The 24,235-nt window shown below is 44.6% G+C and overlaps 1 protein-coding gene across 1 annotated transcript in view; it reads right to left on the bottom strand.

Moving 5' to 3' along the window:
- Window positions 1-24,235, bottom strand: part of KCNH5 (potassium voltage-gated channel subfamily H member 5) — a 355,340-nt gene that overhangs the window by 288,150 nt on the left and 42,955 nt on the right. The window lies entirely within an intron of this gene.

Genomic DNA, 24,235 nt, shown 5'->3' with positions numbered 1-24,235 from the left:
CAATTTTGGATATCTGAAATTCTAGATTACCATCCACGACAACAGGAGGGGGTGGCAGCGGTGATGGTTCTAGAGGTGGAACATATTTTTTGAGTAACGACTTATGAAAAACATTATGAATTTTAAAAGTCTGAGGTAACGGGGTTGATGATGGCTACAATTTTGTGAGGGCCAATAAACCTAGGACCCAGTTTCCAAGAGGGAACCTTCAATTTAATATTCCTAGTAGACAACCACACATAGTCATTCACTCCTAGGTCCGGACCTGGCGACCGTCTCTTATCAGCCATGCATTTGTATTTACCTCCCATATTTTTCAAGTTAGCTTGCACCTTCTGCCATACCGATGAAAGAGATGACGAAAACCGTTCCTCTTCGGGAACCCCAGAAGACCCACCCTCTTTGAAAGTACAGAACTGGGGATGAAAACCATATGCACCAAGAAATGGTGACTTGCCAGTGGATTCCTGACGACGATTATTTATGGCAAACTCAGCTAACGGTAAATATGATGACCACAACTCTTGGTTTTCAGACACAAAACATCTTAGATATGTCTCAAGGTTTTGGTTGGTACGCTCAGTCTGTCCATTCGACTGAGGATGGAAAGCTGAGGAAAAGGACAAGTGTACCCCCAAACGGGAACAAAAAGCTTTCCAAAATTTAGAAATAAACTGGGTACCCCGATCCGAAACAACATCGGAGGGGACCCCGTGAAGCTTCACGATTTCACTGACGAATACCTGAGCAAGAGTCTTAGCATTAGGTAGTGCGGGTAACGCAATGAAGTGTACCATTTTGCTAAACCTGTCCACTACTACCAAAATAACTGTTTTACCCGCAGACAAAGGTAAGTCAGTGATAAAATCCATTGACAGATGTGTCCACGGTCTATTGGGAATGACGAGTGGTAATAGAGACCCTGCAGGACGTGTATGAGAGACTTTTGCGCGCGCACAGGTAGAACAAGAAGACACAAAATCCAATACATCCTGACGCAACCTTGGCCACCAAAAACGACGAGACAATAGCTCCAAGGTTGCTTTACTACCCGGGTGCCCAGCAAGTGCCGAATTATGATGTTCCTTTAATAATTCGAAACGTAAGTTCAACGGTACAAACAATTTCTCTGAGGGGCAAGAGACCGGGGCGTCCCCCTGGGCCTCTAACACCTTCCCCTCCAGAACAGAGTGTACCGCAGAGACAACCACTCCTCTTTGAAGAATGGGCACCGGATCACTCACATTACCCCCTCCAGGGAAACAACGAGATAGTGCATCTGCCTTGGTGTTCTTTGCCCCAGGACGATAGGTAATCACAAAGTTAAACCTGGTAAAAAATAGCGACCACCTAGCCTGTCTAGGGGTGAGACGCTTAGCTGATTCGAGATACAGAAGATTTTTGTGGTCCGTAATCACAGTGACGGGGTGGACTGCCCCCTCTAAAAAGTGACGCCACTCCTCAAACGCAAGTTTAATAGCTAATAGTTCCCTATTGCCAATATCGTAGTTCTTTTCTGCTGCAGATAGTTTTTTAGAAAAGAAAGCACAAGGACGCCATTTGCCAGGAGACGGACCCTGAGACAGCACTGCCCCCACTCCCACCTCTGACGCATCGACTTCAACAATAAAAGGCTGAGAGACATCAGGTTGGACTAGTACAGGTGCTGAGGTAAACCTCTCTTTTAGAGAGGAAAAAGCAACTTTAGCGGCGTCAGACCATTTAGAAAAATCAGTCCCCTTCCTAGTCATGTCAGTAAGCGGTTTTACAATAAGTGAATAATTTTTAATGAATTTCCTATAGAAATTCGCGAAGCCCAAGAACCGTTGTAGTGCTTTGAGGTTCTCAGGAAGATCCCAATCTAAAATTGCCTGGACCTTCCTAGGATCCATACGGAAACCTGAAGCAGATAAAAAATAACCCAGGAATTGTATCTCCTGAACGGCAAAGACACATTTTTCAATTTTCGCATATAATTCATTCGTCCGTAGGACCTGCAGTACTTGTCTGACATGCACCTCATGTGTTTTCAGATCAGACGAATAAATTAAAATATCATCTAGGTATATTATCACAAACCTGCCGGTTAGATGACTAAAAATTTCATTAACGAAATGTTGAAAGACGGCAGGAGCATTGGTCAGACCGAAAGGCATAACTAGATTTTCATAATGCCCCTCAGGGGTGTTAAACGCTGTCTTCCACTCATCCCCCTCCTTAATACGAATCAGATTGTAGGCCCCCCTAAGATCAAGTTTGGAGAACCACCTAGCACCCGCAATCTGATTAAACAGGTCAGGAATGAGAGGAAGAGGGTATGGGTCTCGGATGGTTATCTGATTTAATTCGCGAAAATCTAAGCAAGGACGCAGGCCCCCATCTTTCTTTTTAACGAAGAAAAACCCTGCAGCCACGGGTGAAGAAGAGGGTCTGATGTGTCCCTTAGCCAAGCTCTCGGAGATATAATCTTTCATGGCTTGTCTCTCTGGACCCGAAAGATTATATAACCTGGCCTTGGGTAATTTTGCGCCGGGAATAAGGTTAACCGGGCAATCATAAGGACGATGAGGTGGTAACTTCTGACAACCCTTTACAGAAAAAACATCCTCAAAATCCGAAATAAATGTAGGTAGGGTAGTTATGGAGGCGACTAAGCAATTGCTATTTAAGCAATTTTCTCTGCACTGCTCACTCCACTCCAATATCTCCCTGGCCTGCCAATCCACCACTGGATTGTGCGCTACCAACCAGGGAAGACCCAATACCACCGGAGAGGGAAGGCCCTCCAGAACGTAACATGAAAGACACTCATTATGGTGGTCCCCTACCCGAAGGTGTAAATTATGAACAATGTGGGTGAGGTTTCTCTGAGACAGGGGAGCAGAATCAATAGCGAATATGGGAATAGGTCTCTGTAACGTACAGAGAGACAAACCCAAAGTGCGGGCAAAATGGGCATCTATCAAATTTACCCCTGCTCCACTGTCTAGAAAGAAAGAAATAGTCTCCGTCTTATCACCAAAAATAATAACCGCTGGCAACACAAATTGCGATGTACGTATGGAGGAAACGTATACCCCCCGGCTGACATCCTCCACACCGCCTGGGGTTAGTAGTTTTTCCAACGGTCTTTTGTTTCTGAGGAAAGAAGGACAGACATTAATGAAATGACCCCTCTCCCCACAAAAAAAACAAACCCCACGCCTACGGCGAGCCTCAAGAGGACGGACCTGACGAGTAGTTCCTCCTAGCTGCATAGGCTCGTCTAAGTCCGTACAGACTAACTGCTGCTTGGGAGGGGTTACCAATTGCTCCGGTTTTTTCAACCTGTCCCTAAGGCGTCTATCTATTCGGATAGAAAGGGACATAACCGCATCAAGGGAAAAGGGGGTCTCATATAATGCAAGCGCATCCTTAACCCTTTCGGATAACCCAGAGCAGAACTGACTCCTGAGAGCCGGGTCGTTCCACTGGGTATCCGTAGCCCACCTACGGAATTCAGAGCAATACTCCTCTACCGGCCGCTCTCCTTGTAAGAGTCTCCGTAATCTTGATTCAGCCAGTGCGACTCGGTCAGGGTCATCATATATGAGACCCAAGGCCCCGAAAAACTCATCCACTGACCGAAGAGCCTGGGAATCAGTAGGTAAAGAGAACGCCCAGGACTGTGGATCCCCCTGCAGCAGGGAAATAACAACCCCCACCCGCTGATCTTCATTACCAGAGGAGTAAGGGCGCAGTTTAAAGTATAATTTACAGGCCTCACGGAATGTCAAAAACTTGACCCTTCCCCCAGAAAATCTGTCAGGGAGAGGGACCTTGGGTTCCGCAACAACCTGGTTACCAGTAGCAACCGCTGGGCTTGCAGTCAGTTGCAATTGCTGCTGTTGCTGGAGGACCGACGCCTTCAATCCTGCCACCTCCAAAGACAGGCCATGAAATTGTTTGGACAGAGCAGCAATTTGATCCATACTGGATTCTAAGTAGGTAAAAAAAAAATATTTTTTTATTTTTTTTATTTTTTTATTTTTTTACCTACACAAAATAAGGGCCAGAGATAATGTAATGACCGACGACACGCACAGGGAGGAAAACAGGGAAAGCCCTGCCCAAGGGAGAGGGAAAGGTGGTGACCCCTAACTCACCTTGCGGCTGGCACCTGACTGCCCTGACGTCCCTAGACGGGTTCCTCACCCGTGCGGCGATCGCGTGCCTAAACCCTGGCTTTCCCTAATATGAGCCCTAGATAGTGAACAGGCCGGTGGGATCGCTAGTCCGCACCACTATCACTAAGAGGGAAACACCAGGGAGAGGACAGACAAAACAGACAAACACATACACCCAGGTGGGTGACCACAATAGACCAAAAAGGTCCAACAGGGATCCGGAGGGTAGCGTTCTGGACCAACTACCAGCGAACGCAGCAACACAGCTCCAGAAGGTCAGAATAGATGTCCAGGCAGGAAGCTCTATCTCTGGCAACCAGAGAAGTGTGAGAGAGGAATATAAGGAGGTCTGGGAGTGCTGGACAAGGAACAGCTGAGGAGAAGGAGCTACGGATCCCTGAGTGAGCCAAAAGGGTTTGCAAAGCAAACCCAGAAAGCTACCATAAGGAAAACAGCCCTATCTTAAATAGAGCGTGCAGCCAACCGCTGCGACTTCCTGACCCCGGGTATAACGGAGTCAGGTGTGGTTCTCGATACCCTCGTGACAATTCGATTTGGGAGAATCCGAGTAAGAAGCTTGATTCTAAAAAGAGAATAAAATGTAAAATGATAGATAGATAGATAGATAGATAGATAGATAGATAGATAGAATATTATGTATATTACAAGTTTCATAGCTTTATTGACTGAAACAAAGAACAGTTAAGTTTTAGGAGAGGAAAAAAAACTTTAGTAGTAAGTAAGCCCACGTCGGTAATGTATGACTTCCAGGTTAGCAGGACACAATCACATACACACACACATACTCACAAACACTCACATAATCACAAACACACACACACACACACACTCAAACACAGAAGCGCTTTGCCTTTTTCAAGCAATACCTTTGTTCTATATAAATCCTGCATTAAGTCCCAAGCTAAAGCATTATAGAACATGAAACAAAAAAAAATCAAAGCATGTACCCATCAAACAGAATAAAAGGAGAACATAAAAGGACATATTCTAATTTTATTTCAAATAGAAAAAAATGTGATAGACTGAGAACTTGGGATTTAATCAGCCATTGAAAATGAGTCCAAAAGAAATCGTAAAGCACAAATTAAATTACAATGATAAAAAAAACATATAAAGTAAAAAATAACTGACTTATTACTATAAGTAACTTCTCCTAATAATCTTCTCTGTCTAAAAGAAATCCCCCCAGAGCCTAATTACGATTGAAAAGCACTTTCAACCTTTGGATCCCATTCATCTCAGTGATGAGTGCATAGACAGCCATCTCTCCAGTAAAACTGGGACCCCGTTTGTCCAGGGTCAGGCAGTGAGCATTTGATATTTCTGAGGCTGGTCAGGATAGGTGGCTGTGTTGAGTCATTCTGAGTCCCGCTAAGCCAATCAGTGGCTAAGGCGGGACATCATTGCAGACAGTGATTGGCTGAGCAGAAAAGATGAGCGAATCAATTTTATAGATTCAAAATTCAATCAGAATATTTACAAAGACTCCGGTTCTATAGAATCATAGGTTGATTCGAATCAGGAGTATTTTTGCACTTTCGATTCGGGTTGAATCCATTCGGGTTCAAATAGATTTGGGCGACTGATTTAGTTGAATTGGATCCAAGTCAAATTTCAGGAAATTTGCTCATCACTACTGAGTAGCATTCACAGCTGTTTTCTGTCACGTCAGGACAGGAGCAGGAAGAGGAGATCATCGGGTACCTTGACACCATCAGAAGGGCAGCGGCGCGGCAGGGGGTTCAGGGAGTATAAACTCTGTTATTTTTATAAACACATTTGCAGACTAAGATTTTTTGTCCCCTTTAATTGGAAACATCCAGTTCTAGCCTATAGCTAAATGCTGGGAAAAAAATAAGGCAAAATGCACAAAATGAGGTCTGCTCATATTAGGTAATAAGGTACACATGAAATCATGTTTGAAGTAGCCTGTTACGCCAACGACATTAGTAAAGTGGATTTCACAAACGTCAGTGAGGCTGAGACTGAATTATCACTGTTTTCGGTAAGTGCTTCTCCTCTCATTTATTCGAATGAAGTTCATAACATAAAGGACACGTACCAAACCTCTGAGCCAAGGAAAGCAGAAATCACTAGAAGAAATACAGACACTCTCATGTTTTGTCCTGTCCCTAGATAATAGTGGCCACAGTAGGCTATTCCCACACTGGGGGCTACATAGTGCCTACACATCAGACAAGGGCATATAAAGTACTAAAAGAGACCCATAGCAAAACTTAGTATGCTTACCCACTTTACCTGACTTTTGTGTTGGAAAAACTAGAACCGGTGCTTCATAGATACAGTATGCTGCTCATTCTAAACACCATATTTCTCAATATATTTATAAGTGGAATAAATACAGTTGTAAATATTCTTCTTCCCTTCTGTACATGAAGGAAAATGGCTGCCTGCAGCCAGCACTAGGTGGAGCTCAGTGTATAGGAACTTATACAGTTACCACTAAATGCAATGGAAGATCTAATATCTGTATGCACACAGCTCCCTAATGGCTGGCTGCAGTAATATGTGGTGGATTTGTGTCTGGAAGAGGAGTTCACCCCTGGGCCCCAGACAGAGCAAAGCTCCAAGGGATCAGGCTACACAAGTAACTAGGAAACAGGCCGACATCAGGGCAAGCAAAGTTCATGCAAAGTCGAATACAGTCCAGAGGTCAGGGCAGGCAGCTCAGGGTCAGCACAGTAAACAGGCACGAGTCAGGCGTTAGAGAATCAGAATCCAGGAAACAAGTAGCAGTAGGTACACAGAAACTGTTATAGCTCTTTAATAGAACCTGATGATCAGGCAAGGGGAGGAGAAAAGAGCCTAGCATATAAAGGAGAGCTATTAAGCTCATTAGTTGAGCAGGTGCTGCAAAGTAAAACGACCATGCTGCAGGGAAAAGTCTCTCCAATGCACACATGAAGACGCCTTGCAGCCGGGGTGCGGTCTACAGCGTGAGACACAGGAGTCTGGCGGCTGGACAGAAACCACGGATAACGGAAGTGTGCCACCATGACAATTTGCACGCAATAGCAACTGCTATCATCTATCCACTTGGCTTATCTTTGGCAGTCCCATAGAGAATGAATGAAGCAGCTGTCACGTACGGGAGGAGTGTGTGATGCCCTGAGCTCCACCCTCACCTCTGTCCCTGCCTACTTGCACGGTCCGCCCTAGGCGACGGTGTACAACTTGACGGCGGTCCCTAATCTGAGTACGTGCAGGGCCTTAAAGGTAAGAATACAATAAAGGAGAAAACAACAAACAAAGTGACAGGCAGGCACTGAGGGGTTAATCAAATATCAAAGTCAATACAAGCCGAGGTCAGGAGCCAAGAGGAACAACAATACAAAAGGGAAAAGCAAGATCCAGTCAAACTCACGCCAGAGTCAAAGCCAAGAGGTCACGTCAAATGCAGGAGGAAACAAGAGCGAGGTCAAAATACGGAGCCGAGGTCAAAACACAACAAACGATATGCTGGTAAATGAAATAAGACCAATCACAGGCAACCTGTGGCCAGCAGGCTGCCTGTTTAAATAGCCCTGGCTTAGCTTGCATGTGGGACCATTGCTCCATTTAAACTGGGAACTCAAAACCCCTGTTTTTGTGATTGGTAAAAGTCCCAGCGATCGGCCATTATCCCTAATCCTGTTGATTTGATGTTATCACTGGTTGACCCCCTTTAAGTGGACCATCAGGACAACCTTTCCTGTAACTGTGGACCTGCCGGTGATCAGGTAATCCTGTAGCTGCTATGTCAGTGGCCGAAAACTCCCCATTGACTTTTTGTCACAGCTGGGGAAGCTGGAGGTAACCGCACATTCATTTGATATTACATGTTGCAAATTCAAATGGATGGCTATCCATGTGATAAATGGTTGTGCTCAAGAGCAGGAACTGATCTTTGCCATGGTGGAATTTGTGCTCTTACTTTGCAATACTGTACTTATTTATCACTAATCTTGTCTTGGATTTTGGGGCTACTCGGCAATGCTTTCTGGACATGAAGAATAAAAACAGACTATACTGTAGAGGTAGTCAGAGTTGCCAAAATTTGCTGTTCAAAGGGGTTTTCCTAGACTCAAAAGGTCCTGCAAACGCATATTAATTACATATAGTGCACATGTAGAAGAAAGTCTGTAATATACAGTACCTATCATTCCTAAGTTCTGTGAATCGGTGTCTTGAGGACCCGATCTGTGACCCTCTTCTTCTGAAAATCCTGCTTTCAGCAACATCACCTTTTCCAGGTATCCAGCATGAGTTACAGACGGGACATCACTTCTGCTGTGGATGGGGTCTCAACTACCCCTCTCCCAGGCGCATGCGGACATGAGATGGATTCAGGAGTTTGGGCATACACCAGGGAGTGGATTAGTTCTTGCCCCATCCACAGTTGAAGTGAGGCCCCGTCCATAGCCCAGGACAGAAAGCTAGTAAAGGACATGACGTTGTCAGAAGCTGGATTTTTAGAAGATGAGTGTCATGTGATGGTGGCCACACGTAGCTGATCCATGCAACTTTGGGACAGAAAGTATATTACCAACTTTCTTTTACAGTGGCTTTAGGTTAAATAAGGAGGGGAACACTGGCATAAAGCATGCTCCAAGGGTGGATACAATCATACAACTAATGAGACTTGTAGTAATGCAAAAAAATTTTGTTCTTTCACTGTTGACCCTTATTTCCAAATCCATCCATTTTCATTGGTGTAAAACATTAAACTATGATAAACTTTTGGAGGTTGATTTATAGTTAGATTCTCTTGTGAGGCAGCTTTAGTAGCAATCTGCTATGTGGTAGCACACTAATGAGCCACTGTAGAGCACAGGACTGTTTTCATACCCGTATTATTGATCTGAGACATGATGCAATATAACATCATCCCATTAAAATATTGTAAACAAGATGCCATGACATATACACAGCATGGATAAGAAAGTAAGTCAAGACCATGGGTAAGAGCCCTTCTATTGGGTCAAGAGCAAAGGGATGGTATCATGTTGCTGAACCGTTTAATATAGAGTAGATATTGTTGTATTTCTAGTTTAGATGTTATCATCTAGTCATATGGTCAAGTCCAGAAGCAAGATCCACAAGTTATTCTGGAGTTATTCTCAATAGTCGGACTGCTGGAAGAATTTGGTGTTATTTTAAAAGTCAAATTTTAATGAAAAAAAGTTGCTGATTTGTACAGGCGTAAGAGCTCATGCACACTGCAGAGTCATATTTACGGAGCCAAGGAGACAGAGTCTTTACAGTTCGGATTATGATGCCATAGGATGTCTGAAAGCTACTTAACAGCATCTCTCCTGCTCATGAATATAGAGGCTGTCAGGATATCACCAGTATTAATAATTATGGGATCTAATTACCCTAATTATAGTCACTGTTGCCCACTGAAACGGTTTCCTTTCAGCCATCAAAACACTTCCAAGCACGCCTTTACTCCCACCCTCCATCACATCTAATCTTCCTAATCATCTCTTGTTGACACCTTCTTGAAACCTTCTTGACACCAACTGGAAAATGAGATGTCACTTATGTTATATAATTTACAATAGAGACTGATTGTGCCAGGTCACAGAGAAACATGCTATTTGCAACCTCTCTTTACTCTAATGTATAGATTGGTCCATTAATCCAGGATTTTCCCTTTATAGCCCCTTTAAAGGTGTTGTCTGAGATTTAGATGAGGTTCCAGATTGATGAGGGTCCTTGGCACCTCTGCCGATCAGCATCGGTGAGCTCTGCTGCCTCTTCCTAGGTCAATGATGTTACATTCATTGGTCATATGGTCTATGTGCGGTTCATTGCTCAAGTGAACGGGGCTGAGCTGCAATACCAAGCAAAGCAAAGCCCCCATCCAATGGACTGAGCTTGGTAACACTTGGCTCCAATGGCACACATGACCTATAAGTTTACAGACGAGGACCGAAAGAGCAGTTCTGGGTCTGGAACAGATAGGTGGAGAATGGGGCTGAGCGTGATACCAAGCACAGCCACTATACAATGTACAGCGCTGTGTTTGGTAATCTGCAAAGAGGCCTAGGTGCTCATCAAAGCCCCCCTACCTTCTCAAAATTTATTGGGGGAAGGGGGGTGCCAGATATTGGACCTCTGCCAATCTGATCCTGAGGATAGATCATCAATATCTACATCTCGGAAAAACCCCTTTAAGGCATAAATGGATACAAAGCATCATGCAAAGTGTTCAACAAAGATACTCAACACCTTATGTAGATATTCCTTGTAGAGGGCATATGATAGAAACTTTTAAATACATAAAGGGAATCAACAAGGTAAAAGTGGAGAGAATATTTAAAAGAAGAAAAACTGCTACAAGAGGACATAGTTTTAAATTAGAGGGGCAAAGGTTTAAAAGTAATATGAGGAAGTATTACTTTACTGAGAGAGTAGTGGATGCATGGAATAGCCTTCCTGCAGAAGTGGTAGCTGCAAATACAGTGAAGGAGGTAAAGCATGCATGGGATAGGCATAAGGCCATCCTTCATATAAGATAGGGCCAGGGGCTATTCATAGAATTCAGTATATTGGGCAGACTAGATGGGCCAAATGGTTCTTATCTGCCGACACATTCTATGTTTCTATGTTTTAAAGGTAGTACTGGGTATAAAATTTTGTTTTAAAAAAAAAGGGGGTTTAAAAAGCTTTAATCACCTCCGCTGCTAAAGTTCCAATGCCAGTCAGGTCCCCACTGCTCTCCACTTTCTGCCCAAGCTCAACATGGTGGAAATGCCAGGATATGCTGGCTTAACCTGTTAATGGCTGAGGTGGGTTACAGCTATGGCCAATGATCGAGACAGGACAGGAAGTGGAGAGCATCAGGGACTGGACAGCGTCAGAATCGCAGCAGCTACAGTGAGGAATCAGTGGAGATGAGTAAGGCTTTTTTTTGCCATTTTTAACCTTTTCTGACTTTCTTTGGACAAAATGGAAGACTCCTTTAAACATCAGAATTTTCCTTTAAATGTCCCAGAGATACATCTGTGAATATTTCCCCACAGATCTTGATTTCTCAGTAGTCGATATGTGCTTGTACCTACATGTATATTGGAGATTCTTTGAGTAACAGACAGTATTAAATGCCCTTTAAAAAAACAGAATTAATTATTTATTTGTCTTGCAAGTATAATACTCGTCCTAACTGCAGACTGAAAATGAAACATCCTGCCAAGAAATGGAAGGCAGGCTCCGTTCCCAACACAAATTTAAAATCAGCAGAAAGTGCATTGCAGTGCAATTATAAAGATTGATTTGCAGCTCCTATTAGTATCAGCAAAGCTTCATGATATGTATCATTGTCCTTCCCCATTATCGGAATGCAAATGCATATTCATGAGTCTCCCTGTGACAGCCTCCTCTACCTACATTATGATTACATAGGATTTTGGTACACAGGCTGACATTTCTGAAAGCTGAGTATAGAAAAAAAAGTATAAAATGGGATGGCGCATTAAAAATTCCAATAGTCACGACCATGGCATTCCTGGGGTCAGTCTCTGTTTATTCCATTTTTATGAAAGTTCTACTTGTTACAATCAATAATAATAACATTCAAACTGAGGAAATAAAATAACAATTTTTTTTTTATAAAATGAATGTTTGTAACAAAAAAAGATGAATGTGTTCATTCAAGGAATATATAATGATCTGAGTTCAGTTGAAGAGAACTACAAGGAGTTCAATCCTGCAACTGTAATATGTAAAGAGGTTTGATCCAAAATACATTTGCTGTGACCCCCACCAATCACAAAAACAAAACAAAACCCAGAGTCCCCCGTTCCTCCACACCGTTGTACTTGGCTGTTGGTATCAGCCCCATAGACTGGCAGGAGTGGCAACGCACATGCTTGACTACTGCTCCTTTCAAACTCATCCTCACCACAGCCATATGGAGCCTCCATTCTAGTGAGTGTTAGTACCCCAAGCAGTGGAGGTCCCAGTAATTATACATTTTTCACCTATTCTGTGGAGCAGGGATAATTTCCTTTAAAGCTCTTTTAGATATGTACTCAACATCTACTCTGGAGGTATACTTTGACACCCCCCATTCCTGGGCAGACCCAAAAATAGAAGCATAATTATCTGCTTCCCTTCACACGGTCCCAGCTCCTTCGCTCCCTGGCCTCAGCTGCCTTACTTGGGTCCTCCACTGTCAACATCCAGTCTGCCACTGCTGCAGCCAACCACTGGCCGCAGCGGTAACCTGCCCCCTTGTGTCACTTGACCAATTAATGCGAGGCAGCCAAGGCTGGGAGGCAAAGGAGGCGGCACCAAGTACCAGGAAGCAGGTAAGTATGTTAGTCATGTAAGGTAAGTAAGTTTGCCAAAACCCTCCCCCCTGGAAGCTGGCAAAATCCTTTAATCCTTTAAAAGAACTTAAAATCTGAAGCGACCTACATTGTCTCAAATGTAGAGATGAGCAAATCTATTCTATAGAATCAGAACCCGACCCGATAAAAAATAAATAAAAAAAAAACAGATTCCATAGAATCAGGCTTTTATGTGATTTGATTCAGGAGAATTTCGGGAGAGATCACTTAAGCAGGGTACTGGCTCTCCTTAAAGAGACCAGCTGTGTGGAGACTTATTGGAATGGCTTTATGGGAAAATAACATGCAAAGAGGTATCTCAAAGAGAAAGAGAACCAGATTTTGGAAGTGGCTTCCTATGAGTCAAAGTCTGACTTTTTAACAAGCCAGAATGTCCTCCACAGCTTTTCAGAGCAAAGGAATCTCTTTTGAAACTACTCTGGTTCAAATTGAATCGAACGGTCGAATTGGACCCAAATCGAATTTACATACAATCTGTACTCAAAAACTTGCTGTTTAACATCTGAATTCTGTATTTTTTTGCACTCCAATCAATACAAAGGGCTATTCCCCTCTGCAAATATGGATAAGAATAGGACTTGTGATGAGATTTGGGATCGGTCATACGAATCCTCAAACAATGGATGTGTGCATGGCCCCATAGACCTGAAAAAGTATGGTATCTATGGAAAGAAGTGGATAGCACACTGAAGAAGAACACAGTTGCGTCCATGAGCCCTTACTGAGAGCACTAAAACTTTTCTCACCTGGCTAAACATGGTAGGTACCAAACTTTTCTTATTTTCACTTACACACCTTGACACCATGCAAAACCAATAAACTTTGCAAAGCATCTGGAGCACATCCATGATGTAAAGTCTCTCTAAAGACCCTGTTTTATCACATGGTTTCCACCATCCTTACTATTTTTATACCATGTAAATTATTATTTGATTTTCACTAATATTCAAAAAGCCCAATAGATGCCTGCAGTACCTCCAGGAACTTCCAAAATGCCAAACTGTGGAAGAGCAAGCTTGTTCATCTTGAGTCGTAAGAGCGTACAGCAGAGGAAGACAAAGAGTAGAACATAAAAAGAATTCAAGGAATTTGTATTCGACATGTATAAGTACATACTGAGTGCTGAGGAGGACAGGCTAATGTAAATGAGATGGGTAATAACATAGGCATTATAGATGCCAAGCCATGAGAACAATAGACTTATCAAACCTTGTTCTATTAAGGCATAATGGAATTCGCTATTCTCCGTCCTCAAGACTTTGGCTCACACTGTTAACTTGTACAATATTGATGAGCAATCCATTACATGTTTTTAACTTAAGGTGATATTGGAGCAATGAACACTTAAAAGGGCAGCTACTCATGTAACAACTCTTGAGTGCTTCTAAGTAGGACTCTTCTCAACTTGCACACTTTGTTGAAGGGACTGTCAGATGACTTACAACCTTAGTTTATCGCATGGTGTATGTTCTTTACAAGTCTGAAAACCACAAACCCACAAACACGTGTTTTTGTTGCTTACTTTTTGACTATTTAGAAAATGTCCCTATGTAAAGATACGTTGATGATTTGAGCTGCACTACCAGGAACAGCCACATGGATGGGCGTGTCACTGAAAGATTCTTTTTAGATATGAGCTAAATGATTCATAGGAATCTATTTGTTTCATAAAGCAGAGTTCTGCACCTGCAACTTTATGTCTTCGAAGCTGATGACTCTCCCCCTGCCACTTGATTGACAGTGCTGGACATCTCGGCTGGCCCAGACTGTTTCAAGCCTGCGCTGATGCTCTGAATAGCTGCACAAGCACAGAGATTCTGTTTCCATAAGTGGTGTAGTGCCTGTTCATGCGCCGCTCCGAGGAAGTGTAGTGGTGCATGTGCGATCACTGCTCCAGTAGCGAAAGTAGAGCCTCTGCGCTTGCGACATTACTTGGGTCACCCTAAGCAAAAATGTTCCTCTCTTAACAAATCTTGCAGGTCTAGAATTCCATAAAGATCTCTTTTGATGCCTTCTGCGGGGCCTGAGTGTCACGGATGGTGTACAGGAAACAAGACAATAATATAAACAATGACTCACTGGATCCACAACTAAGGAACAAAAGGGGAGACCCCTGCAAGAGACCTGCCGCTCTCCCTTATTGCTCAGCCTATGCGACCACCCCAAAGGTGGATGGGCGCATATCCACGTACCTCGACTATCTTACACCTGAAGACCCTAAAATAGTGAGGGGACACGACCACCGGCTCCCTACCCAGACACGGAGGGAGTCAGGGTCACCTGGATCCAGAAAACAGAAAATCATAAATACATAAACAGAACTTATCTTGCAGACGACTGGGGACTGTGGACTGGGAACAAGGAACAGCATGCACACACACTCCAGGAAGTTGTATAAGCCGCCCACTACTGCATTCTGGGGAGGAACTTAAAGGGCAGCAATCAGTCCAACAGCATGACAGCTGAGATAGACTAACGAGATGAGAAACTAAACCAAAACAAAGAAATTCAAGGAGGAGGATCTGAAAGGCTCCTGTCAGAGCTTCTCAACTGTCTGGCTGTGACAGTACCCCTCCCTCTACGAGTGGACTCCGGACACTCAGAGCCCACCTTCTCAGGATGGGACCTATGGAAAGCCCTGATGAGACGAGAGGCCTTAATGTCCGTCACTGGGACCCACATCCTCTCCTCAGGACCAAAACCCTCCCAATGAACGAGGTACTGGAAGGAACCGCGGACAAGACGAGAATCCACAATCCTAGAGACCTGAAATTCAAGATTTCCATCAACCACAATCGGAGGAGGAGGCAAAGGCGAGGGCACAATAGGTTGAACATAAGGTTTCAATAAGGACTTATGAAAAACATTATGGATCTTCCAAGTCTGAGGAAGATCAAGACGGTAGGCAACAGGATTGATGACAGACAGGATCTTGTAAGGCCCAATAAACCTAGGACCCAACTTCCAGGAGGGAACCTTCAATCTGATATTCTTGGTAGACAACCACACCAGATCACCAACATTCAGGTCCGGACCAGGCACACGTCTCTTATCTGCCACACGCTTATATCTCTCACTCATGCTCCTTAGATTATCCTGAATCTTTTGCCAAATAGATGACAAAGACGAGGAGAATCTGTCCTCATCAGGTAAACCAGAAGACCCCTCTCCCGAGAAAGTCCCAAACTGCGGATGAAACCCATATGCACCAAAAAATGGTGACTTATCAGAGGACTCCTGACGACGGTTATTTAAAGCAAACTCAGCAAGGGACAAAAAAGAACACCAATCCTCCTGATTCTCCGCCACAAAACAGCGCAGATATGTCTCCAGATTCTGATTGACGCGCTCTGTCTGGCCATTCGACTGCGGGTGGAAAGCAGAAGAGAATGACAACCGAACCCCCAAGCGAGAACAGAAAGCCTTCCAGAATCTGGAAACAAACTGCGTGCCCCTATCAGAGACTATGTCTGAAGGAATACCATGCAATTTGACAATGTGGTCAATAAATGCCTGCGCCAGCGTCTTAGCATTGGGCAAACCAGGAAAAGGGATGAAATGCACCATTTTGCTAAAACGGTCCACCACCACCAGAATCACAGTCTTCCCCGAGGAATGAGGCAAGTCCGTTATGAAGTCCATGGACAGATGTGTCCAAGGACGGGAAGGAATGGGTAAAGGAAGGAGAGGACCTGATGGCCGTGAATGAGGGACTTTGGCACGAGCGCAAGTCTCGCAAGCTGCCACAAAACCCTCAACCGACTTACGAAGCGCAGGCCACCAGAATCTCCGAGCGATGAGATCCAGTGTGGCTCTTGCCCCCGGGTGCCCAGCAAGGACCGTATCGTGGTGTTCCTTAAAAATCTTGTGTCTCAAAGCGAGAGGCACAAACAACCTCCCAGGAGGACAAAGATCAGGAGCCTCTGACTGGGCTGCCTGCACCTCTGCCTCCAACTCAGGAAAAAGAGCAGAGACCAACACACCTTCAGCCAAAATGGGACCCGGGTCTTCAAAATTCCCACCTCCCGGAAAACAACGTGACAGGGCATCTGCCTTCACATTCTTAACCCCAGGGCGGAACGTGACAACAAAATTAAACCTTGAAAAGAACAAAGACCATCTGGCCTGTCTCGGGTTCAGACGCTTGGCTGACTCCAAGTAGGCCAGATTTTTATGGTCAGTAAACACAGTAATAGGGTGTCTGGCTCCCTCTAGCCAATGGCGCCATTCTTCAAAAGCCAACTTGATGGCCAACAATTCCCTATCTCCCACATCATAATTTCTCTCTGCGGAGGAGAGTTTCTTTGAGAAAAAGGCACACGGTTGCCATTTGGCAGGAGAGGAACCCTGAGACAAGACCGCACCCACCCCTACCTCAGAAGCATCAACCTCAACTATGAAGGGTAACGAAATATCAGGTTGTACCAGGATGGGAGCGGAAGAAAAACTCTCCTTGATATTAGAAAAGGCCTTACGCGCCTCTACCGACCAGGAAGAAAAATCTACCCCCTTTCTGGTCATATCAGTGAGTGGTTTAACAACAGAGGAATAATTCAAAATAAATTTCCTGTAATAATTGGCAAAGCCCAAAAAACGTATCAGCGCCTTCTGATTCTCAGGAAGTTCCCACTCAAGCACAGCGCGGACCTTCTCGGGGTCCATGCGAAAACCAGAAGCGGATAGAAGAAACCCCAGAAATTGAATTTCTGGAACCGCAAACACACATTTTTCCAGTTTCGCGTATAATTTATTCTCCCGCAGGATGAGCAAGACCTGACGTAAATGTTCCTTATGAGTCTTGAAATCAGGAGAAAAAATCAAAATGTCATCCAAATACACTAATACAAATTTTCCCATTAAATGATAAAAAATGCTGTTCACAAAATGCTGAAAAACGGCTGGGGCATTCATCAAACCAAAAGGCATAACCAAATTCTCAAAATGGCCCTCAGGGGTATTGAAAGCCGTCTTCCATTCGTCTCCTTCTCTGACCCTGACCAGGTTGTATGCCCCTCTTAGGTCTAATTTGGAAAAGACTTTAGCCCCAACAACCTGGTTAAACAGGTCCGGGATCAGAGGAAGCGGATAAGGGTCACGAATAGTGATACTGTTCAGCTCCCTGAAATCGAGACAAGGTCATAAAGAACCATCTTTTTTCTTAACAAAGAAAAAACCAGCGGCAACAGGTGACTTCGAGGGTCGTATGTGTCCTTTTCTCAGACTCTCAGAGATATAAGCACGCATAGCGACCCTCTCAGGTTGGGAAAGATTGTATAAATGAGATTTAGGCAGCTTGGCGCCTGGGATGAGATTAATAGGGCAATCGTACTCCCTGTGCGGAGGCAAATCCTGAACTCCACTCTCAGAGAAGACATCCGAAAATTCAGAGAGGAAAGGTGGTACAGTCTTAGGCCTCATGCACACGACCGTTGTGTGCATCCGCGGCCGTTGTTCCGTTTTCCGTTTTTTTTCGCGGACCCATTGACTTTCAATGGGTCCGTGGAAAAATCGGAAAATGCACCGTTTGGCTTCCGCGTCCGTGATCCGTTTTTCCAGTCCGTGAAAAAAATATGACCTGTCCTATTTTTTTCACTGACAACGGTTCACGGACCCATTCAAGTCAATGGGTCCGTGAAAAATCACGGATGCACACAAGATAGTCATCCGTGTCCGTGATCCGTGTCCGTGATCCGTGTCCGTTTTTCCTATCATTTTCAATGCAAACTTGACTTAGTTTTTTTTTTCACTTTTCATGTCCGTGGATCCTCTAAAAATCAAGGAAGACCCACGGAAGAAAAAACGGTCACGGATCACGGAACAACGGAAATCCGTTTTGCGGACCGCAAAAAAAAACGGTCGTGTGCATGAGGCCTTAGTAGAAACCTCAGAAACAGATGTCATGAGGCAATTCTCTCTGCAAAAGTCACTCCAACCATTTATTTGCCTCGCTTGCTAATCAATGGTGGGGTTATGTTTAGTGAGCCAGGGTAGCCCCAACACTAGAGGAGTAGGCAAACCGCTAAGGACGAAACATGACACATCCTCAACATGAGCATCACTTACAATTAAACGAATATTGTGAACTATGCCCTTTAATGATTTCTGAGAAAGTGGAGCGGAATCAATAGCAAAAACAGGAATATCCTTTCCCAAAGTGCATACCTGGAAACCATGAGTTATTGCAAATTGATTATCAATGAGATTGACAGCTGCTCCACTATCCACAAAAATCTCACAAAAAATGCTCTTGCTCTCTAGCGCCACCCTAGCAGGCAGGACAAAACGGGAACTACAAGCAAACGGAAAACCTTCAATTTCCGCCTCAACCCTGCCAATAGTAACAGACGGAACATTTTTAAAAGATTTTTTCCTTTTAGTTTCTTTATTACTCCCAGAAAACTGCCTGAATCTCCTAGAGGGACAAACATTTGCCAAATTATTTATACCTCCACAACAAAAACAAACCCTCCCATGCGGGCTGAATCTTCTATCGTCAGAGGCAATCAACCCTAGCTGCATGGGCTCCTGCTCAGAAGGGGCTGACAGCGACTGAGACCCCTGCGCACAGAAAGAGACCGCTGCACTGTCCCGGGACTGAGTATGACAGGAAGGAGAGATCTCTCCTCTCTCTCTAAGACGCCTGTCAATACGAACGGCCTGAGACATAGCAGAATCCAAGGAGGTAGGTCTCTCATGAAAGGCAAATGCATCTTTCAATCTCTCTGAAAGACCATGGCAAAATTGACTTCGGAGTGCAGCATCATTCCAACCAGTATCAGCTGCCCATCTCCGAAATTCTGAGCAGTATATCTCTGCGGATTGTTTACCCTGGCATAACAGACGTAGTCTAGACTCAGCCAGAGCAATACGATCCGGATCATCATATATCTGACCCAGGGCTAAAAAGAATTCATCCACTGAACGGAGGGGCCGTGCCCCCTCCGGCAGCGAAAAGGCCCAGGATTGAGCGTTACCCCTGAGCAGCGATATAATGATCCCCACCCTCCGTTTTTCATCACCAGAGGAATGGGGAAGAAGGCGAAAATGGAGTTTGCAAGCCTCTCTAAAATGCACAAAATACTCACTACCCCCGGAGAACGTATCCGGGAGCGAGATCTTAGGCTCAGAACAAACTCCATGAACGCAAGCTGAACCGGTCACTTGAAACTGAGAAAAAGTCTTACGGAGATCAGCTACCTCCAATGAAAGACCCTGGAAGCGCTCAGCCAAAAGTGAAACCGGATCCATGCTTGAGACGGTTTTGGCGGCTTATAATGTCACGGATGGTGTACAGGAAACAAGACAATAATATAAACAATGACTCACTGGATCCACAACTAAGGAACAAAAGGGGAGACCCCTGCAAGAGACCTGCCGCTCTCCCTTATTGCTCAGCCTATGCGACCACCCCAAAGGTGGATGGGTGCATATCCACGTACCTCGACTATCTTACACCTGAAGACCCTAAAATAGTGAGGGGACACGACCACCGGCTCCCTACCCAGACACGGAGGGAGTCAGGGTCACCTGGATCCAGAAAACAGAAAATCATAAATACATAAACAGAACTTATCTTGCAGACGACTGGGGACTGGGGACTGGGGACTGTGGACTGGGAACAAGGAACAGCATGCACACACACTCCAGGAAGTTGTATAAGCCGCCCACTACTGCATTCTGGGGAGGAACTTAAAGGGCAGCAATCAGTCCAACAGCATGACAGCTGAGATAGACTAACGAGATGAGAAACTAAACCAAAACAAAGAAATTCAAGGAGGAGGATCTGAAAGGCTCCTGTCAGAGCTTCTCAACTGTCTGGCTGTGACACTGAGAGGGTGGGGGATGACAAAAGGGATCCATAAGCATTCTTTTAAGAGGTTTTCCAAGGTTTTTATTCTGATGACCTATCCTCAGGATACCAATCAGTGTGTTGAGAAGGCAACTGCGCTCCTGTGAGCGCCACTGCCTTTTCGCAGCTCACCAAGCCCAGCGTTGTACCTAGTATAGCGGCTGTGCTTGGTATTGCAGCTCAGCCCCATTCACTTCTATAGGGCTGAGCTACTCCTAGGCCATGTGAGTAACACATGAAAGTGTCTTCACTTAGCATAGGAAAAGCAGAGATAAAGCCACTGTGCTCATAGGAGCACTGGTTCCCTCTCAAACAGTTGATCAGTGCGGGTCCCAGGAGTCAGAACCCCCACCAATAAGATACTGATGACCTATCCTGAGAATAGGTCATCAGTATTAAAATCTTGAATACCCCATTTAAACCCTAAGGGCCCCTGTGCCACCGCTCAGATTGTGCTCTAGGTATAACGCAGTGAGCAGTTTTGCCTGTAGTATTTCATTAAGTCAAGTTAAACTAAACCAAAATTCCCCTTTGTAGCCTATGAAATATTTTATTTCACCCCATGATCTCATTGAAGTATCTAATTATTATGCAATGCATGTGCTATTCATACTGGCTAATACTAAATTATACAATTTAACGTTTTTGCACAAATTAATTTTTGCCTCATCACTGCTTCGGAAAAATGTTTATATAGGGATGAGTGGATAATTCCCATTTGGATTCATATTATTTAGTCAAAACAAATATTAACTAAGGGGAAGAGAAAAATATTCATAAAAACTATACACATTCTGTGAGTAGTGTTTGTAAGATAGACATCACTGTATTAAAAGTATTTGCACAATTTCAGTAATCTTTGAGACAACCCTTTTCACATGCAGTGTCCACCAAAGACAAGTACCTCAGGTAGGAAGTGGTTCCAGCACTGTGACCCAGTATGCGGCCACAGTCCTTGCTAACGGTCATGTTCAGTTGCCTGACCTGGATTTTGCTTCTGCTTAGCTCCTTGGATTGTTTGTTTGGTACCTGTTGATCTGGCTCTGACTCTTGGCTCTATTCCTGACTACGTTCCCATCTCATTCTCTGGCAAGTGGATTCCTGATAGCTTTTTTAATGATGACCCTTGACTTCATTCCTATGTTCCAATCTCATCCTCTGGCTGTCGATTCCTGACAGCTCTTCTAATGATGACCCTTGGCTCGATTCCTGACTATGCTCCAATCTCATCCTCTGGCCTGCCAGCTCCCGACTGCTCACCTAGCGATGACCCTTGGCTCCATTCATGACTACTTTCCCATCCAGGGCCAGTGCTACCATAAGGCAGACCAAGCGGCTGCCTTAGGGCGCACCCTGGGGGAGGGCGAAAAAATGTGACATAGAGGGGGGGAAATGTGACATCGAGGGCTGATGTGACATAGGGGGCTGATTTGACATGGAGGGGGAGAAATGTGATATGGGGGCATGATGGCTGATATGGGGGCATGATGGCTGACATGGGGGCATGATGGCTGACATGGGGGGCTGATGGATGGGGGCTGATGTCTAACACGGGGGTCTGATCTGAGGTCTGATTAACATTGGGGGTCTGATTGGGGCTGTGAGCTGAGGTCTGATTAACATTGGGGGTCTGATTGCTGGTCTGACCTGAGGTGTAATGGAAAATATTTTTTTTCTTATTATCCTCCTCTAAAACCTAGGTGTGTCTTAGAGGGCTTCTCACACAGAGGAGAAGCCAGCTGCTGCAGACGGGACCAGGACCAGGTGAGCTGCGAGGAAGGGGGCGCCAAAATGTAGCTTCTTTTGTGTTGGCAAAAATCCTTGCACCGGCCCTGTTCCCATCTCATCCACAGGTCTGTTGATTCCTGACAACTCTCCTAGTGATGACTCTTGGCTCTGTGTCTGGCTACGCTCCTATCTCATCCTCTGGCATGTCGATTCCTGACAGCTCTTCTAGTGATGACCATTGGCTTCATTCGAGACTAGGCTTCCATCTCATCCTCTGGCTAGTTCTCGACTGCACACCTAGTGATGAACCTTAGCTCCATTCCTGACTACACTCCCATCTCATCCTCTGGCCTTTTGATTCCTGATTGCTATCTTACCCATGGCTTACCCATTCATCTATGCCAATATTGCTTCAGTGCTGCCACCTCCAAACCGCGACTATTCTAGGGACTGTTCCTGTAACAAAGTTCCATATCTCCTTGCCAGGGTAAGGATATATGAACAGAATTCTTGCAAAAGCACACCATACCATAGGTTGTGTGTGGAATTGTAGCTCAGCAACGTTCACAACAATAGGGCTGCCTTACAATGTCAGCCACAAACCGTTGACCGGTGTGATGCTGTTTCACCATTCCTAACATGTCTGTTTTAGTTAAAAAAAACTATTATTCCCCATAAAAAAAACTATTGTGAAACTCTTCTTTTTTTCATTCTATGTTGTGCCATACATTTTCTATTCCACATGGAAACTTATGAATAAATTGTCAACTGGTTGTTACCATATCTCTTGCCAAAGCAGTGTGTCCCTACACAGTCTGACCCTGACAGCACGGATTGGCCACTGTGATGATGTACAGTGACTAGTGTTAAGCGAATCAAAGCATTCAAAGTGGAATTTGATCTGAAGTTTAGGAAAAATTTGATTTGCAACAAATCCAGTTTTCCTCACGTTTCGTGGTAAATAAATGTTTTTTTTTCCCTAAAATGATGGCTACACATGTTACAATGTGAAAGTAAGAAGCCTGAGAACTAGCGTTGATTGAGCACCAAAGTGCTTGGGTCGAACACCTCGGGTGCTCGGTAGAGCACAATGGATTTCAATGGGAGAACCCAAGCATTAAACCAGGTGCCCCCTGCTCTGAAGAGGGGAGGGTGTCTGGTTCATAGGAAAAGGTCAGAAATTTATGGAAACACCACCGAAATGGTTCGGGAACAGCATGGGGAGGATGTCTGGATGCATCTCGGACTCCCAGGTTGCTGCTGGGAACTATGTTGTCCGAGCAGTACGCTACTTTTACAGATTGACAATAATACGCACAAAACCGAAGATAAAATCGATTTTAGAGAAAAACTGTTAGAAAACATTCTTTCCTGTATATTTGCTTGTATATAAAGTGCAAGTGCTGCCAAATATTATAAGGGAGAGGCACTCCAATACAACCTGTATATCACATAATGGCGGGCCTCATTCACATTGTGGTACAATTGTTCAGGTAGTGGGACTCCTATACTCATGAGTCATAAAGCCTATGCACTAAGTGAAGGGGCTTCCAAAAATTACAAGGAACCGGCACTCCAATACACCCTTTATTACACATAAAGGAGGGCATCATACACCCTTGAAAATTTATGATTGATGGCCTGCTGGTGACCCTCAAAAACATTAGGAGCAAGGGCCTGCTGATGACCCTCTAAAACTTTACGTGCGAGGGCCTGCTGCTGAGCTGACTATCTAAAACATTAGGGGTGAGGGTCTGCTGCAGAGCTGACTCTCTAAAACATTATGGGCGAGTGCCTGCTGCTTAGCTAACCATGGAAAAAGATATGGGCGAGGGCCTGCTGGTGAGCTGACCCTGTAAAACATTATGGTTGAGGGCCTGCTGGTGAGCTGACCCTCAAAAACATTATATGTGAGGCACTTCAGGTGAGCTGACCCTCCAAAAGATTGTAAGTGAGGGCCTGCTGGTGAGCTGACCCTCTAAAACATTAGGAGCGAGGGCAGACTAGTAAGTTGATATGATGGAAGAGGAGGAGGACGAGAAAAGGAAGATTGAACCATGTACCTTTTTTTGTGGTGAAAGGGGTGCATGGGGATACAGTGTATTCAGTAC

This window comes from Bufo bufo, chromosome 11 (genome assembly GCF_905171765.1).
Source record: "Bufo bufo chromosome 11, aBufBuf1.1, whole genome shotgun sequence".
In the NCBI taxonomy this organism is placed as follows: domain Eukaryota; kingdom Metazoa; phylum Chordata; class Amphibia; order Anura; family Bufonidae; genus Bufo; species Bufo bufo.
The sequence above is the reverse complement of the archived record's forward strand: the minus strand, read 5'-3'. Positions and strand labels throughout refer to the sequence as shown.